This window comes from Eulemur rufifrons, chromosome 28 (assembly GCF_041146395.1).
Source record: "Eulemur rufifrons isolate Redbay chromosome 28, OSU_ERuf_1, whole genome shotgun sequence".
NCBI classification, from domain to species: Eukaryota; Metazoa; Chordata; class Mammalia; order Primates; family Lemuridae; genus Eulemur; species Eulemur rufifrons.
This window is the reverse complement of record NC_091010.1, coordinates 54,943,109-54,959,346: the sequence shown is the minus strand read 5'-3', so window position 1 is coordinate 54,959,346 and position 16,238 is coordinate 54,943,109.

Here is a 16,238-nt window from a genome sequence, read left to right as displayed (position 1 = left end):
GCCACTGGGGTTCAAACACTCACATTCCAGAGTCCAAAGCTGGAGTTCTCAGCACTGGCTATAACTTCTGTACTGAAACTTCCACCTCCCTTGGCTGTTCTCTGTGACTTTTCCTCTTGGTTGCCTTCTCTTTGGCTGGTCTTTTCCTCTCATTCTTCCTAGGTCACTATCCCCAGAAGGAATGGATGACCAGAACCTTATGCTATCTCTGTGCTCTCACTCAGCCGCTGTCTCTGGCCAGATTTTCCTATTGTCTGATGGGCAACACCTGAATGGTCGCTTGGTCTCTCCAGAACCAAACCGCCTCAGCCAGCACGAGACAGCTCCTTACCTGCCCAGTCGCCCTGCCTGGAAATCGTCTCTGATGCTATTATTTCTCTACACAAAAAAAATCCTTCACTCACTTCCCATTGCCTCCCTGGAGTGTCAGCACCTGAGCTGGGCATTCAAGGTTGTTCCACAGTGTGACTTCAGGACTTTCTGTTCATGTCTCCACAGCCCTCCCAGTCCACACACGCCTTTTGCTGGAACCCACTTGGACCACTCACTGTGCCATATGCTTCCTGACCTCCTGTAGTTCTTCATCCTGTCACCTTAAAATGCCTGATGCAGTCCTATCCATTATCCTCATGGCTCTCCCTCCATAGTCCTTCTTTAACCTCTTGACTTGATAGGATCTTCCGGCCCCTGATTCTTCACAGTACTGGCTCATTATACCTCCAGAGGCACTGATCACATTCTACCTAGCATCATTTTATCTGAGTCCCTGTCCTAGCTCTTCTCCCCATTAGACTGTAACTTTGTTGAGAGCAAGACCTGTGTCTTATCTGTTATTGTTATAGTACTCAAGAGGATAATACACCTTGATACGAGTTCAAAAAGATTCTCAGCAGTTGGTGATCATCTCCATCTCCTGGGCAGGGGCCTCCTGGCATGGCCAGTATCTGAATTCCCCTCATAAGTCATGTTCACTTTTTAAAATCAAAGCTTCCCAGGCACTCTGTTTTCCTTTGTTGTTTTTTCCATCATCTGCAGCTGTCTCCTTTCCTTCTCTCAACTGCCCTCTTTCCTGATCAGTGACTGCTGGCTCCTTTTTTTTTCCCATCCCTCCCTTTCTCTACATTTTTCCTTTTCTCACTCTTTTTCAGTTCTTGGCCCTTTCCTCCTTCCTCCCTGTCACCAACCTCCTCTGACTCCTTCTAGATTCTTTTATTTACTCATTTAATACATTCGTTAAGCACCTATGGCATAATCAGGCTATGTTGGGCAGGCATCTCAAGATCTATGAGATAAGGAAAGAATGGGGTATGGCTACCATTTTTAAAGAGCATCTAAAACAACCTCTATGTTTCAGCAAATTACCCCAAAAGGACTCATTAGGGAGTAAAATGTTCACATCCTTTTTCTATACCATCTCAAGCACTGCTCATGATGCCTGGCATCTCAGGATCCATTAGGAATGCCACTGTAGTTGTGTTTGATTGACCAGTGTGGGCCAGACATTCAAGATATGGGGTTCTAGTTATCTCCCCCAATAACTTCATATAAAAATTTCAGCCTCTCTCAGGACCTCTTTCATCAGTAAAATTCAGAAAGTTGGGCTCAATTAGTAATTCCCAAGGTATTTTCCAAAGAACACAAATTTTGTGGAACTTTCATGGATACCATGCAAAAAATGGGGATGGAATTGTTACATGATCAGGTGGTCTTGGAAATAACTAGTTTCAACAAAGTTAAAACTGTTTTTTCACCCCAGCTCTTTTCAGCATCCTTAATAAGGTATATGCCTTTAGCATCCTGAGGAACCAGGGTAGGAAGATTAGTAATGTTTCCCAACTTATTTGAATACTGAACCTTTTTTTCTCAAGATACTCCAGAATCAGTGCTACTTAGAAACCGGCTTGGGAAATACAGCTGACAGCCACTGTCACCAACATTCCTTCTAGCTGTATTGAACACTAGTCACCTGTGCCTTTGTAGCTAAACATTTTTTAAAAAGGAAAAATAATAAGTTCAACATGGAAAAGTATCCAAGTGTCAAGAATGTTTGCCTACCAAATCAATCAACAAATATTTATTGTGTGCCTATTCTGTGAAAAGCATAGAGTTGATTCAGCTGTGTTCTCGGCAAAAGAGTTTATTCTACTTTAAACCTAGAGCTGCCTAGGCTTCTGGGCCACAGTGTACTTTTCATTTCACATTATAATTATTCGCAAACTGACTTTCTGTTGCCTAAAGCCCTGTGCCTATAGACTTATGTTAATATAGCTGTTAAATGAGAGAAAAGGAGAGAGCCCTTTCCAGTAACTCATTCTATCCAAAATGATGGAATTGCAACTTCCATTTCGCTTAAGAATGACTCATTCCGGGAGCTTAGGAGAGGAAGGACCACCACAGTTGCCCAGGACAAGACAGCTATTAAGAGGTAGCAACAGAGACTTTGTACTGCTTGATCATATAGACATTATGTTACCTGTCTTCCCCATACTCCTCAGGGTTAAGCAGCATTGAGATGCCCAGTGGGGCACAAAGAGGGTTTGGTTTTGTTAGGGCATGTGGTGGAGAGGCTGGTAGATAGTTCTATTTTTTGCCTCTTAAGACAAGTTATTGTCTGTGTTATTGACTGTGTCCCTAACTAGCTGTGTTGCTTTGGGCGTTTCACTTCCTCTCCTTCAATTTCCTGCACTGTAAAAGAAGGAGTTTCCCACTTCAGGGGGTTTTTAAGGAGCCATTCCAGTTCTGACACCCTGGGATGCTGGGCAAGGTACTGAGGTGGCACCACAGGAGTCCTGGGAATGGGGGACAAGAGATGAGAGAGTTTGCCACTTGTGGCAGGAGAGGATTCTACCAGATGTGGACAGAAGAACTATTGCTTTCAGTCCAGGGACTTTTCTCCAAATGCAAAGCTTAGATAACATCACCTCCCTCCAGCCCAAAGGCAAGAGTGATGGGTGATGTAGGGTTAGGAGTTCTAATGAGCTAATGTGGGTAAATTACTTGGAAATGAAGATGAAAGGCAAAAGATAAGCACCTAGAATTACTATTATTGCCCTTGGAACTTTCCAAGGCCTTTTCATTCTTTGGACAAAGCCTCATTTGAGAACTCAATGTTTCTTAGTAAGTGCTATTCTTGCCCTTAAATGAGAATGTGAGAAGGTAGTCTTTCTGGGGACCGAAGGTAGGTCTTAGCCCACTTCCTTCCTAAGAACTTTCAGATGCTACTGTCAATTGCAACAGCTTCGTCTACCTGAACTGACATCCTGCCTCCTTTTGTCAAACCAAGGCCCGAAGTTCAGGAATTCCTGTAAGGCAGGAATTGCTCTTTAGCACAAATGGTATAAGACATGAAACATGCTTTGAAGAGAGAGCTGCATAAAGAATTCTAATCATAATGACGAAAGCTTGGCATTTGTGTTGTTTTAAGGTTTACTGAGCACATTTGCATACACTTTCACCACCTCCCTGTGAAGTGGAACAGATTCATTGCTTTAAACAAGAGGGAAATGAGCCTTGAGCAAGGCACTGGCAATCACGGGGATTTTTATGCCGAAAGGAAACTTGGAGCTCCCTTAGTCCAAACCCTTCATTTTATGAATGGAGAAACAGACCCAGAGAAGTTAAGTGAGTTGCCCAAGTCTGTACAACTAGTCAGAAGCAGAGCTAGAAGTGCAAATGATGTCTCAGTGGCCCAACCTTATAGGGGCCATGCAGATGGGAAAACCCAGACCTTCTGGGACCCAGGCTGGGCTGGGTTCTTTCTGTTACTCAGCCTTGAGTCTCTTGACTGAAATTCAGGTGTCAGAGCCTATTTCTGGGCCCCAGAGCCTCCTGGTATCAGATGAATCCATTTTAAGGTCCTGGAAGTGAGGAAAAGGGATGAGGGAGAGGGACTTGTATGATTCTTAGAAACTGTTCATGGGGCATTTTCAAGAGTCCCTTTCCTGGGGTAAAGAGCAAACAGTAATGTGAAGCCTAGTACAAAGAAGATGCAATATTTTAATATAGTATGTACCAAGAAAGTTTAAAAGACTAATAAGGTTTTACTTCCCCAATTCAGGTTTTGAGGGGTTTTCTTGGTGCATTTGTCTTTTGTGGGTTTTCCCCCCAACCAAATCACACCTGCTACCTTAAGGATTTAGAAACAAGCTCAATTAGGGTTGAGGAACTCCAGCAGGACATCTTTTCCCAAAAAGCCCGTACATTTTACCACATCTCCTACTCCTGGCCTAAGTTCTAAGCCTGTGAACACTACAGTCTTTTGCAATCACAACCCATTCAACCTGATACTTTTCAGTGCTTATTATAACTGCCACACCCTGCATTTAATTGTGTTGAGTCAGGGTAGAGAGTGCTCCTCCAGTTATATCTCTGGGGGCTTTATTTGCATTCTTCTGGAACACTGGGTCCTCAGGCTTCACACTACCAGAATTAATCCTCTTTGCTCCAGTCAGCGTGAGTGCACATAGCTGCCGTGCCCTCCTCCCCTGTATCTGCACGGTGTCTGCTCGCCTTCCGAAAAAGGATGGGGAGCCCAGGGAGCCTGGGGGAGAAATGAGGGACTTTTCATGCTGGAAAATAAGTGAAATGAATGCTCTTGGGCTGTGATTAAGAGAGCCATGTCTACAAGGAAACACAAACAGAGAAGGCTAGAGAAGGGTGGAGGGTGGGCTCAAGCAGTAAACGTCAGATAGAGGGAGACACACAAAGAAAAAAGTTAATTAACAGTACTAATCAAACCTCTCCATATTTTGAGCAAAAAGAAAGATAGTGGCAAATAAGAGGAGAACAAAGGAAACCCAAGAGAGATGTTGCTGCTTGTTATTAAATGTTTATAATAAAAATGAAGCTAGTCCCATGGCAGATCAGAGACAGAGGAAGGTCCTGGAAGATGGCCTAGTGGGCCACCTTGCTGATACCAAGAAACTGAGGCCCAAAGAGGAGAAGCAGCCTGGCTTCAGGCAAGTTACAGACAGAGCCATAGTACCTCCTCCCACTACTTGTAGCTGCCTTCCTTTTTGCATATGGTTCTCTGCAGGTGTCTTCGTCCTTCTCCCTGCTTTTTTTTCTTTCCAAAAAGCTAGAAGAGCAGCTTCCAGAAAGAAAAACTAGGGCTGGCATTTTTAAACAACAGCTCTAGGAAATCCCCAAGTGTTGCAATTGAAGCAACATGATTGACAGCCCTTCAGTACAATTGACAGAGCCAGCATCGAAACAGGAACTAGCAGACAACAGGCCACTCTCTAAGAACCAAGAATCCAAAAAAGAAAAAAAATAAATAAAAATAACTGCTGATCAGGGACAACTAAAAGTCTTACCACTATTTTTTGTGTTGCATAGGTATATGTGTGTGTATTTTGTTTTAGAAAGTCCTCTTTGAGAGCAATGAATCTTGCTCGTTGATTTATTGATTGGCTTGAAAGGGTACAAGAATACCCTAAAATTTCATGCAGGTTTTATTATGAATATGCATATGATGTCACAATGGGTTCATAACTTTTTTCTGTAAGACCCCCAAAAGAGTCATGTCCCAAGAAAGATCAAGAACTTCTAGCATATGTTATTACGTTATTACATTTGTGCCCATTTTCAGAGTGAGTGTTCCACCAAGAGATGCCACCAGACTTTCTTTTCCTCTATGTGTCAAACCAGGTGCAGAATCAAGGGGCCTTCAAAGTAACCACAACAGGACAACAAAGCAAAATTGGTTTTTAAGACAGCAGTAGTCCTAAAAAGAGATGGCTTGCCTTCTTGAAACACCCCAGCAGTCGTTCCAGCCAGATATGGCAGCTGCCTTCCCTTAAGTTGACCTCAATGGGCCAGAAATGTCAGCTGAATCTCTCAGGGTTACTTAAACAAAAGGCACACCTATCACCCATGAATGTATCTTTTAAAAACTCTTGAACTTATTTAAGAAAGGAAGCATTACATGGTGTCTTTCACAATATGCTCCACAGATATTCCACCACAAAAGGGTTCTAGGATGGATGGAATAAGTTTAGGAAAACTGCTAATGGTCTCCCCTCTTGGAAAATCACAATAAACAACAGTATCTTAAAGACTCTGAGAAGTCCTGTCATAAGTAAACCTGTTTAAGTTTCTTTAACCCAACGTTCTCTGAACTTACATTACCATAACACTCCTTTGTATTAATATGTGGTGTCTGTTAACATCTTACGGAATACACATTGGGAAACACTGGTTCAATAGACTGGGATCTGGACTAGAAGGCAAGAGGCTTGGATTCCAATCCTAGTTCCACTGCTAATTGGATATGTGACCTTAGGTAACTTCTCGCTGTGAGGATATAGAACTTAAAAGGTCTCCCAGGTTCTTTCCAGGGCTACAATCTATCCAATATGATTTCCGAGTTGGCTGGTGGTCTATAGTCTGCATATAGCCAGTTTTGATGATTATGAATATTTCCATCCAGGAGACTGTGTGGTACAATGATTCTACTTGTAAGCTACCTTCTCCTAAGAACTATTTGGAGAGATAAGGCAAATGCTAAGACACTACAACAGAGTGGAACCAACCCTGTGAAGTGGGTCAGCTTATTCACTGTAATGAATACATGTGGTAGGCACAAACCCATAGATCCTAGCAACAAAGGCAGTTGATCAGTGGCCATGTGCATTTGATGGAACTGGTGTTTTGGAGACTACACAACCTCTTTGAAGCCAGCAAGGTTTTACCAAGCATGAGCACATGACCTTAAAGAGCAAATGTCTCTTTTCAAAGGACCAAATCTATTCCCACAGGTATTATTACCCTCTGGGAGAACCCCCATCTCAGAGAAAAGGAGTGCTGACTCCAGCTTACTTTCAAAGGTATTTGAGTCAGTAACAGCCCTGACAGCAAGCTTTCCCAGGGAATACTAGAAGCCTGGGAATACTTTAAGTACCACCTGTAAAGCGTCTTGAGCTCTTGCACAATTAAGACATATAGTCTTAATGCGTCACCCTAGAGAAGTAGCCTGGGGTGATGCATTAAGACTACATGTGCTTTCTGTACCTAGGCACAGGAAGCTCTATAAAATTTCTGCAGGCAGACCATGGGGAAGATGTCTTAAAAAGCTGAGGCCCCGGGGCTGCAAGCAACAGGGCCAGAGATAAGTTGGAACTTGTTCCATGGAAGGGCTTTTCCCCAGCTACTATTGGGGCAATATACATGTCCTTGTATTCGGGTGAGGCCACATGTTTAGACAGGCTGTGCTGTGTGCAGATTCCTACCTAATATAAGGAATCTACCAAAAATAAACCATCTCATCACCCTTTTGCTCCTTGTTGCCCCATGAAATTTAAACAGTTTAGCAAAGCATACTTATATCTTCCAGCCGAACTTTACCTTGTACTTGAAATCCTGGGCTCACCAAGTAGAGAAATGGAGTTCTATCCAGCTGTATAAAAGAATGAGGAAGATTGCTATATGCTCCAATGGAAAGCTCTCCAAGACTGCATTGTTAAGTACAAATCAATGTTTAAAATGCCACTTTTGGAGAAGAAAGAGGGAAAAATCATAATATTTGTTCATATTTGTTTATATTTGCATAAAGAAACAGTGAAGAATACATAAGAAACTAATATAACTGTTTACATCTCTAAGGGCAGTGGGGAGATAGTGTATATGGGATGTACAGAGACCAGGAGGGGACCCCAGCAGGTCAGCAAGATTTCTCAGCATATAACTATTTATATTATTGTAATTTTTGAACATATTAAAAAGCAAAAAAGCCTGAGCTCTGGAATCAGCAGAACTGCATTTGAATACTGGCTCTTCTGTTTCCTAGTTTTGAGCAAGTTACTTCACATTCTCCAACCCTCAGTTTCCTCGCCTGTAAAATGGGGATAATTACAGTACCTGTTGCATTAGGGGTGTTATTCAAATCAAATGAAATAATGTTTGTAATGTACTTAGCAGGATGCCCAACATACTGTAAGTACCTAATAAATAATAATAATACTTTGATTGCCATTGATATTATTTTTACATATTGCATTCTGACTGATCCTTCAGACTTGGAATAAATGATACCTTCTGTGAGAAGTTTTTCCCAGGCCACGGGAAAGAGTTTCTTCCTCCAACGCCCCTGTGATACGCCTGTCTGTTTTCATGCTGGTCTCCCAGCTCAGATCTTGGTTTTCACATTTACTCCTCACTGGACTGTGGGCTCCTGAAAGACAAAACCCTGCCCCTGCATCAAGCACATTGTAGGTGTTTGCTAATAAATGTTTGGTGAAAAAATAAAGGAACTAATAAAATTTCTCTTTTCTGTTTAAGAGCCTGTCTGAGGCTGTCCGTGGAAGTTTTACTTCCTGGTACAGCCCAGCATGTGCCTGCCGTTTGCTGGGTCTGCGGGAGTTGCTCTGGAGAATAAACTGCAACAAGTCACCTTCAGCACTTGCAGCTGAAGCCTGACTTTGCAGCAAACGTGCCAGAAGGAGAAGTGTGGCAATTTGTTAGGGGCCTCTCAGGAATGGCAGGAAGCTGGAGCTCGCCAGAGACAGCAGCCACGCTGGCTCCCAGGCGGAACGTGCAGGCTAACACTCTGGCTGTCCCGGGCTGACGCAGGACTGATGCCCCAATGGCCCTAGAGCTGTTTCTGCCCCCACTGAGTCTGCTTTTCTGGGGTGAGGCCTGGTTCAGAGGAAGAACAGACAAAAATAAAAGCAGAGTGGCAACGTGCACAGGAAGTGGCAGGTCTGGAACCAGAGCAGAGTGCCGGTATTCAGGTGACACACCACAAGAAAAGCTGCCTAAAAATCAGACCATAGAACAAAACCGTGACTCTATGTGCATTTGGGGGTTCCTTCTTTCAGAAGGCAAGTCAACAATGCCTACTGTTTTCAGCCAGATCCAAGTCCAGGGTCAACCTCTGCCACTAACCAGCAGGTTGAGCTTAAACAAGTGACCTCTCTGAGCCTCACTTTCCTTACCTGGGAACCACTAGGAGAATTAAAGAAAAAAAAAAGATATACTAAAGGATCAAGCATTTATGTAATAAATATGTTTCTTTCCTTCCTTCACTATTGAGCACTACTGAAGGTGAGAAACACAAGAGCTCCACAATCTTACTTTACAGACAACACATACCACACACATATACACACCCCACAGACACGTGTATATACACACACACATATACCACATATACATATTGCACCACACAATACACACCACACACATACACACACACACACACACACACACACCCATGCACATGCTAAGTTTAGAACACTCATGAAGCAACAACTAACTCTAGTAACAACACAAGAATCTTACAGTTCTTCCATTGGCACTCCCTGGCTAGAAACAGATTACCTTCCCCCCAGCTGTTTCTGGGCCAGAGTTCCTCTAAATGTGGGTCTACTCCTGGTGATTTTGTTTCCTTTTCTTAGTCAACAGTCATTGCCTGAATGTCCTCTGCAGCCCTAGCCTTTTATGGGTTTATAAATCTGGGAAGAAAGGGAATGCTTACAAAAATTCACAGGGACTCCACCCTTTGTTGAGTGACTACTATGTGCCCGGCACACTCCTTGGTCTCTGATCCTCATTGCACCCAGCAAGTACTGCTATTATTCCCTAACAAAAAAAAAAAAAAAAAAAAAAAGAGGAAATTAAGGCTCAGAAACGTAAAAAAAAAAAAAAATTGCCCAAGACCTCACCAGAAGTAAAGGGCAAGGCTGGGATTTGAACCTAAGCAATCTATTAGCCTGAGCTGTTTCAACACAAAACCTAACTCAAGCTCTTAAAGAGTTCCTAATCTGCTACCCTGAATACCACCCAGGCCATTTCTCTCCCAAGTTTCCACCTGGGCTCCTCTTGGCCCAAGCCCCCTCTCCTCCCCTTCCCCCTCTTGGAGCAGATCCCTCCTGGCAGAAGGCTGGAGGCCTCCACTTCCCTTGCCTCCCACCAGTATAGCCAAGGCAAACTTCTCACTGGAAAACACCATGCCCTCTGGACAAAGGCTCTGTGTGATGTCCTAGGACCTGCCTGACTGGTCTTCTGTGAAAAGACCCAGCTGGGTTAGCTGGGCTGCCAGGCCTTGGACATGCAGAGTTCATAAACAGCTTCTCCAGCCACAGCACTCTGAATGGACTGGAGCCAGGTGCTGCCTGCCTCAGTGCCTAAACCCTCCCAGGCCTTGGCCAGCCAGAGCCCTTTTCTGGGAAATCAGCAGGGCAGCTGAATTTTCAGTGGCTGAGGATGTAGGTTGCTTCACAGCAGAAAATGGGCTTCTGAGTCAGGGAGACCCAGCTTTAAGTCCCAGCTCTAGCACCTTCTACCTGTCTGATTTTAGGAAAATAGCTTATGCTGCCAGGACCTCAGCTCCTGCAGCTATAAATGAAGCTAGTTACACCTACTGTCCCCGCCTCCCTGCTTGGGTCTAGCCTCCTTGTTTCTGAAATGGAAGAATTGGGCCACATGACCTTGAGGTTTCTATCTGAAATGCTCTCTATGCAGGCTGGGGGGACGGTGTCCTTCCTGCTCATGGGTACAGTGGGGAATTTAGATGACTTGTCTCTCTCAGGGTGAACTCAGCCCTGTGGGAGAGTTCCTACTTTAATTCAATGAATTTTATTGAGCACCCCACAACGCATATCATATTAAAACCTCAAGATACAGAGACAAACAAGCACAGGCCCTGCCCTTAAGGAACTCAAGACTAGGCCAGCAGGAATGCTAAGACTCATAAAAACAAGCATTGGAAAGTGATAAGGACTTTAGGAGGGTACAGATAAAGGACTAGGAAGGTTGAGAGCAGAGAGGGGGTGGCTCTGGGCTGGAAGGGAGTTAAAGATGTGGCCAGTCTATGAAGGGTCTTGAATGACAGTTTGGACTTTATAGGGCCAACTGTTGGAAGCCATCAAAGGTTTCTGACAGGCAGTGGGCAGATCAGTGCCATAGAGGCTGGAGCCTTTGCTTAGTCCTCTACCATCTAGAGCAACCAGACTGTAGAATTTCTAAAAGAGAAAGACTATTTTCCACCATTTTCACAAGGGCTTTGTTCCTTGGATGAAATAGTTCAGGATTTGCATAAAATGTGCAGCTGTCAAAGGCTGCCCAGTGTTCCTGGCCCTGAGTCTAGTGCAGCCTGATGCCCTCTCTCTCCTCTGTGTCCTCTCACAGCTGTCTCCCTGCAGGAAAGACATGAGAATGCAGCGTGTGGGGCAGGAGGCAGGCACCCAGCTCGGGGAAACAGCCCTGTCTCAACAGACAGAGTCCCCTGGGACCTTTGCCACCCACCAACTTGCCTTGGCCCAGATCTCAGTATTCTGGGAAGGAGTCAGCCTATTGAGCAAAGGATATGTCAGTGAGTTGGAGTTGGCTTGAATCACTTGAGGAGTGTGTGTGTGTGCAGCGCGTGAGCACATGCGTGCAGGACTAGGTGTTTTGCAGCTGATTTCAATCTGGGTCAGAATTGTGCAACCCTCAGCACATCACTATCTGGAGAAGATAAGCTCGAACAATCCCCCCAAGACTAGCAGCCGATAAACTAGCACTCTGGATATAAACACAGCTGTTTGCCAAGCTCTAATTTCTGAGGATGAAGGGGCCCGCTGCATTAGCAGAAGGGATCCAGGCAGACTGTGGATCTGGTTAAACCTCCCAGAGAGGCAGACCCACCTCGTGGCTGTACCCAACAGGGACGTGGAGTGGAGGAAAACACCTAATTCTTCTGCTTGTTCTGCCACTCGTAGGCCATGTGGCCTTGACCAAGCCATCTTGTCTCATTGGCATCCATTTCCTCATCTATGAAGTGTGAAAACTTGGACTAAAATCCCAAAGGACCTGAGAATGACCAAAAGAAATGATTCCACCTATCGATCTATCTCCTTTACCCAGAGAAAAGCCCCTGGGAGCTTCTCCTGGAGACTTGTGCCTTCTTGACTTACATATTGAGAATATACTTGGTGTTCTGGCCTTCTGGCCTAAGTAGATGATAAACAATTGATTAACAGGAAGTTCAGCTGCGAGATACAGGCATGCTGATTACTGATAGAAACATAAAAGCACACAAGAGATCCAGGAAAGAGAAAGAAAAGCTGTAGGGCAGAACAAGATCTTTCAAAGCAATGGAGGCCATTTAGTACTAGGGCAAACAGGTTTACACATGTCAATATCTCTGCAGGCCATTATGCCTAGGAGCTTAGTATGACAATTAATAATTACAAGGGCTTTCCAAGGAAATTTCCAATGGCTGCACTCTGTAACTACTGTTTAGCAAGGCAAGGCTTTACAGAATATTATTCTTGAAAAATTATCTTCCAAATGTTTCAAATAAATAAAGTTTTGGTGCTTAACAGGGAAACTGTCCAAAATATCCTGAACCTTCAGAAAAGACATACTTCTTCCAACAGTGCTCTGGAAGGCACAGTTATACCTGTTCTCTGCACATTAGCGTTTGGCTCAGGGATCAAATCAATAACACAGATGCAGAAGCTACTGCAGAGGTATAAAACACTATCCAAATTAACCACTGGGACGGTAAGGAGTAATCACCGTGGTCTTGAATTGTTGTTGAAGACTACTTATAAATGATCCTAACAAACAGGTTTGTTGACGAGTTGGTCTGGAATGCAAATATGTTTTGCCTTTACTAGTGTTTAGAGTGTGAACTTTTCCCAACATGTGTGGTGCTCCCACTGTGGGAGGAGGGAGAGGGGCATCAGGGAATAAGATTTGTGACCAGAAGAAATGTCCTTGTTCAACCAGCAGAGCTGTGTGAACACTGTGGGCTTGTAGAGAAATGTAACCAACTGAGCTACACACCTCTCTGTTGCTTATCGGGGCCTGTGACAGGTGTTTGAGAAGTAGAGGCACCCGTGAAGCATGCAGCTGCCCCAAGAAGCTTACAGTCTAGTTGCTTGTCAAAGCCTAGCTCACTATGAAGTGTTGGGTAAATAGCACCCCGGCTGACACTTTTTTCTTTAAATATATTTCAAAGCACAAATAGTAGTTGTCTATGTAGAAAACCATGAAAATACAGATGAGAAGAGAGAAAAATTTAAAACATCTACAATTCTATCACATAGAAATAATCAATATTAACACGTTATAGAACTGTTCAGATAAATGAGTATATTAATAGGATCACACTGCACACTGACCTTTTTTACTTAAAAAAATTATGAGCCCCCTACTGCATTTGGAGAGCTGAAAGAAGAAAACCTCAGAAACACATCATCTATGCTGAGAATATGAATTCCTCATGTATTCTAAACATAAATTTCTGAAGTATTAATGATGTAAGTATGGAGAAATACAACCATAAAAGTATTATAAGAAAACAGATGAGACTAATTATGTAACATCAAGATGGGGAGACTGCTTAAACAAGACAGGAAATCGAGAAGCTAGAAAGAAAATAATTATAGATTTGAATACGGAAACATTTTAAACTCCTACATGATGAAAGCACACAGAGTTAAAAAAAAAAAAAAAAAAGCAAATGGTAGACTTGGGTAAAACATTTGCGACATTTAACAGACAGAAGATTAATACTCCTAATGTCAAACACAGACCTCTGACATCCCAGTACGGGCTTTAGACCCTGATTCCCACACCTGGGTGCTTCATAAAACAGTATCCTTTCTCTCTGCCAACAGATGTCCTTGCTTAATGTACAAAAAGTGCCTACGAGTAAGAACAACTCAAACATCCAAATAGAAAAATAGGCAAGGAATATAAACAAAGAATTCACAGAAGAAAGGCAGATGTCCAATAAACACAGAAAGATGTTCCACTTCACTGTTGTCAGGGATATACAAAAATTAAAAAATTAGGCCGGGTGTAGCGGCTCAAGCCTATAATCCTAGCATGCTGGGAGGCCGAGGCAGGAGAATCACTTGAAGTCAGGAATTTGAGACCAGCCTGAGCAAGACCCCATCTCTACAAAATATAGAAAAATTAGCCAGGCATGGTGGTGCGCATCTGTAGTCCCAGCTACTCAGGAGGCTGAGGCAGGAGGGTCACTGGATCCCAGGAGTCTCAGGTTGCAGTGAGCTATGATCACACCGCTGCACTCTACCCGGGGTGACAGAGCAAGACTCTGTCTCAAAAAAAAAAAAAAAAAAAAAAAAAATTAAAAGAACCTAGTGCTTGCAAGGATATGTGGAAATGAATACTCTTGTACACTGCTAATGTAAGTAAAAATTCCCAACTTTGGGAGGAAAGTGATTTTGTAGAACTTACTGAAATTCTCAATGTGTATACTTTTCGACCCAGCAATCCCACTTTCAGAACATACTCTTACAAAAATAATGCAGATTCATAAACGTACACGTCCATTGCTGCAAGATTTGTCATAGAAAAACATTTGAATCAAGATAAATATACATCAGTAGGTTAATTACCATATACCCATATTAGGGAATACTATACAGTCACTAAGTAGAATGATATTTTATCTGTGTTGACTTGAAATTATATTTGTAATATATTGTTGAATAGGAATAAAGCAAGTGTTGGACAAATATGTATAGTAATATTTGGTTTGTAAAAATATGCATGTGTATCTATACATATTTGTGTCGGTATAAACCTGGGAAAAAGTCTAGAAGCCTTTGAACCAAAGTATTAATAATGTATATCCAGGAAGGGAATTGGTAAAGAAGAGAATTTTTACTTCTCTCTTTACATATATTTTTAATAGGTGAAATTATTATCTGTGCTTTACACATAAGTTTACAGAGGCTTATAGATGTTGTCACTTGACAAGGTGAAGTGCTCGGGCTGCTATTGAGTGGCAAAACCAAGACTCCAGGTGAGGTTCACCTGGCCCCAAAGCCCACATTTGTTTCACATTGCCAGGCTGCCCCCAAGGAGTAGGGTTAGCGAGAATAGCTTACAGGATTCTAACTGGGCTCTTAAGGACCCAGGCAGACAGGATTAAGTCTGTGACTGGCCCTGGAGCTATTTCTTGGGTGGTTTCTGGCAGCAGAGGGGCAGGGGTGAGCTGCAGGGGTATCCTGGGGAGGGACCCTGCTCCCAGCCTTTATGTCTATTCCTGGAGGTGCTGGGGGTGGTCACTTAGGCACCCAGCTTATCTCTCTGGGATGCTTTTCTCTTTGAGAAAAGTTTACACAGTCTAGACAAGGTTTGGCACTTGCCTACCTGGAGATAGATGGTGGACCAGATAATCGACCGATGCTATCTTGGACCAAAGGTGTCATGGCTTCGGCAGACTGGGACGTGTCAGTTTCCCCTTTGTACCGTTTGCTCAACTGTGGGTTGTGAAAAAGATGACATGCTTGTGGCCTTATCCACAGATTTTCTGAGACAACCAAAGAAGGTTACTGTGGACTCCTCTGAAGGCTGCAGCCATCAGAAAAGAGAAATTCCTAATCCAGAGGAATGAGGCAGTCTGTGAACCACTTAGCTTCCTGAGAGGACCATCCCTGCACCGTGCTGTACTCAGGAGCCCTTGAGCTCCTAGAGGCTAAGCCGCCTCCTTAGTCACCCTGTACAGAAAAAGTAAAAGCGGCCTTAGCACAGGCAGCTTTGCTCGGGATGCCACTCACCTTCTTGTTTTTCATGTGCTATTGCTGCTTTTGGCTAACTCTCTGGCTTGCTGCCTGAACCAATATGACAGAGTGACCCCATTCTGGTTGACATTCCCGGACTTGGCTTCTCCCTGATGGTCTCATGGTGCTCACCTGATCCAGACTTCCTTATACACCCTTCTGGAACTTCTCGTACAGAGCACTTCGAGGTAGCCGTGCCCTGGCCAAAGTGGCTCACTGACAAACGGATACATTTAAAATTCCAAAGCTGTCAGGGTTCACTTTGCATCATCATCCTATGGACGTGCACACGCAGGCCGGTCAATCTCCACTGACCTGCCTCTGGATGGGAAGCTCCCTGAGGGCATTGACCGTCACCAGGAGTCTGCTTTATCCACTCACTGTACACTCAGGGCCCAGTACACAGAGGACTCCCGCAAGAACCTGGTGACTAAGTGAATGTTGGATGAATCTACTTAGATTCCCTTCTCCTCTGCCACAGATGACAGCTCATGTCATTGTAGATAATCCACATGGGCAGGAGTTGGCAAACTTTTTCTGTAAACAATCAGCTAGTAAATATTTTAGGCTTTGCAGACAAGAAGCAAAATCGAGGTTATTATAATATATAGGTACTTAAAAAGCAAAAGAGAAAACAAATTTCTATGAGATTTGTATTGATGAAGTTCAAAATATAATAAAACTGAATACAGCTTTTTAGTATTACAGGTCTCC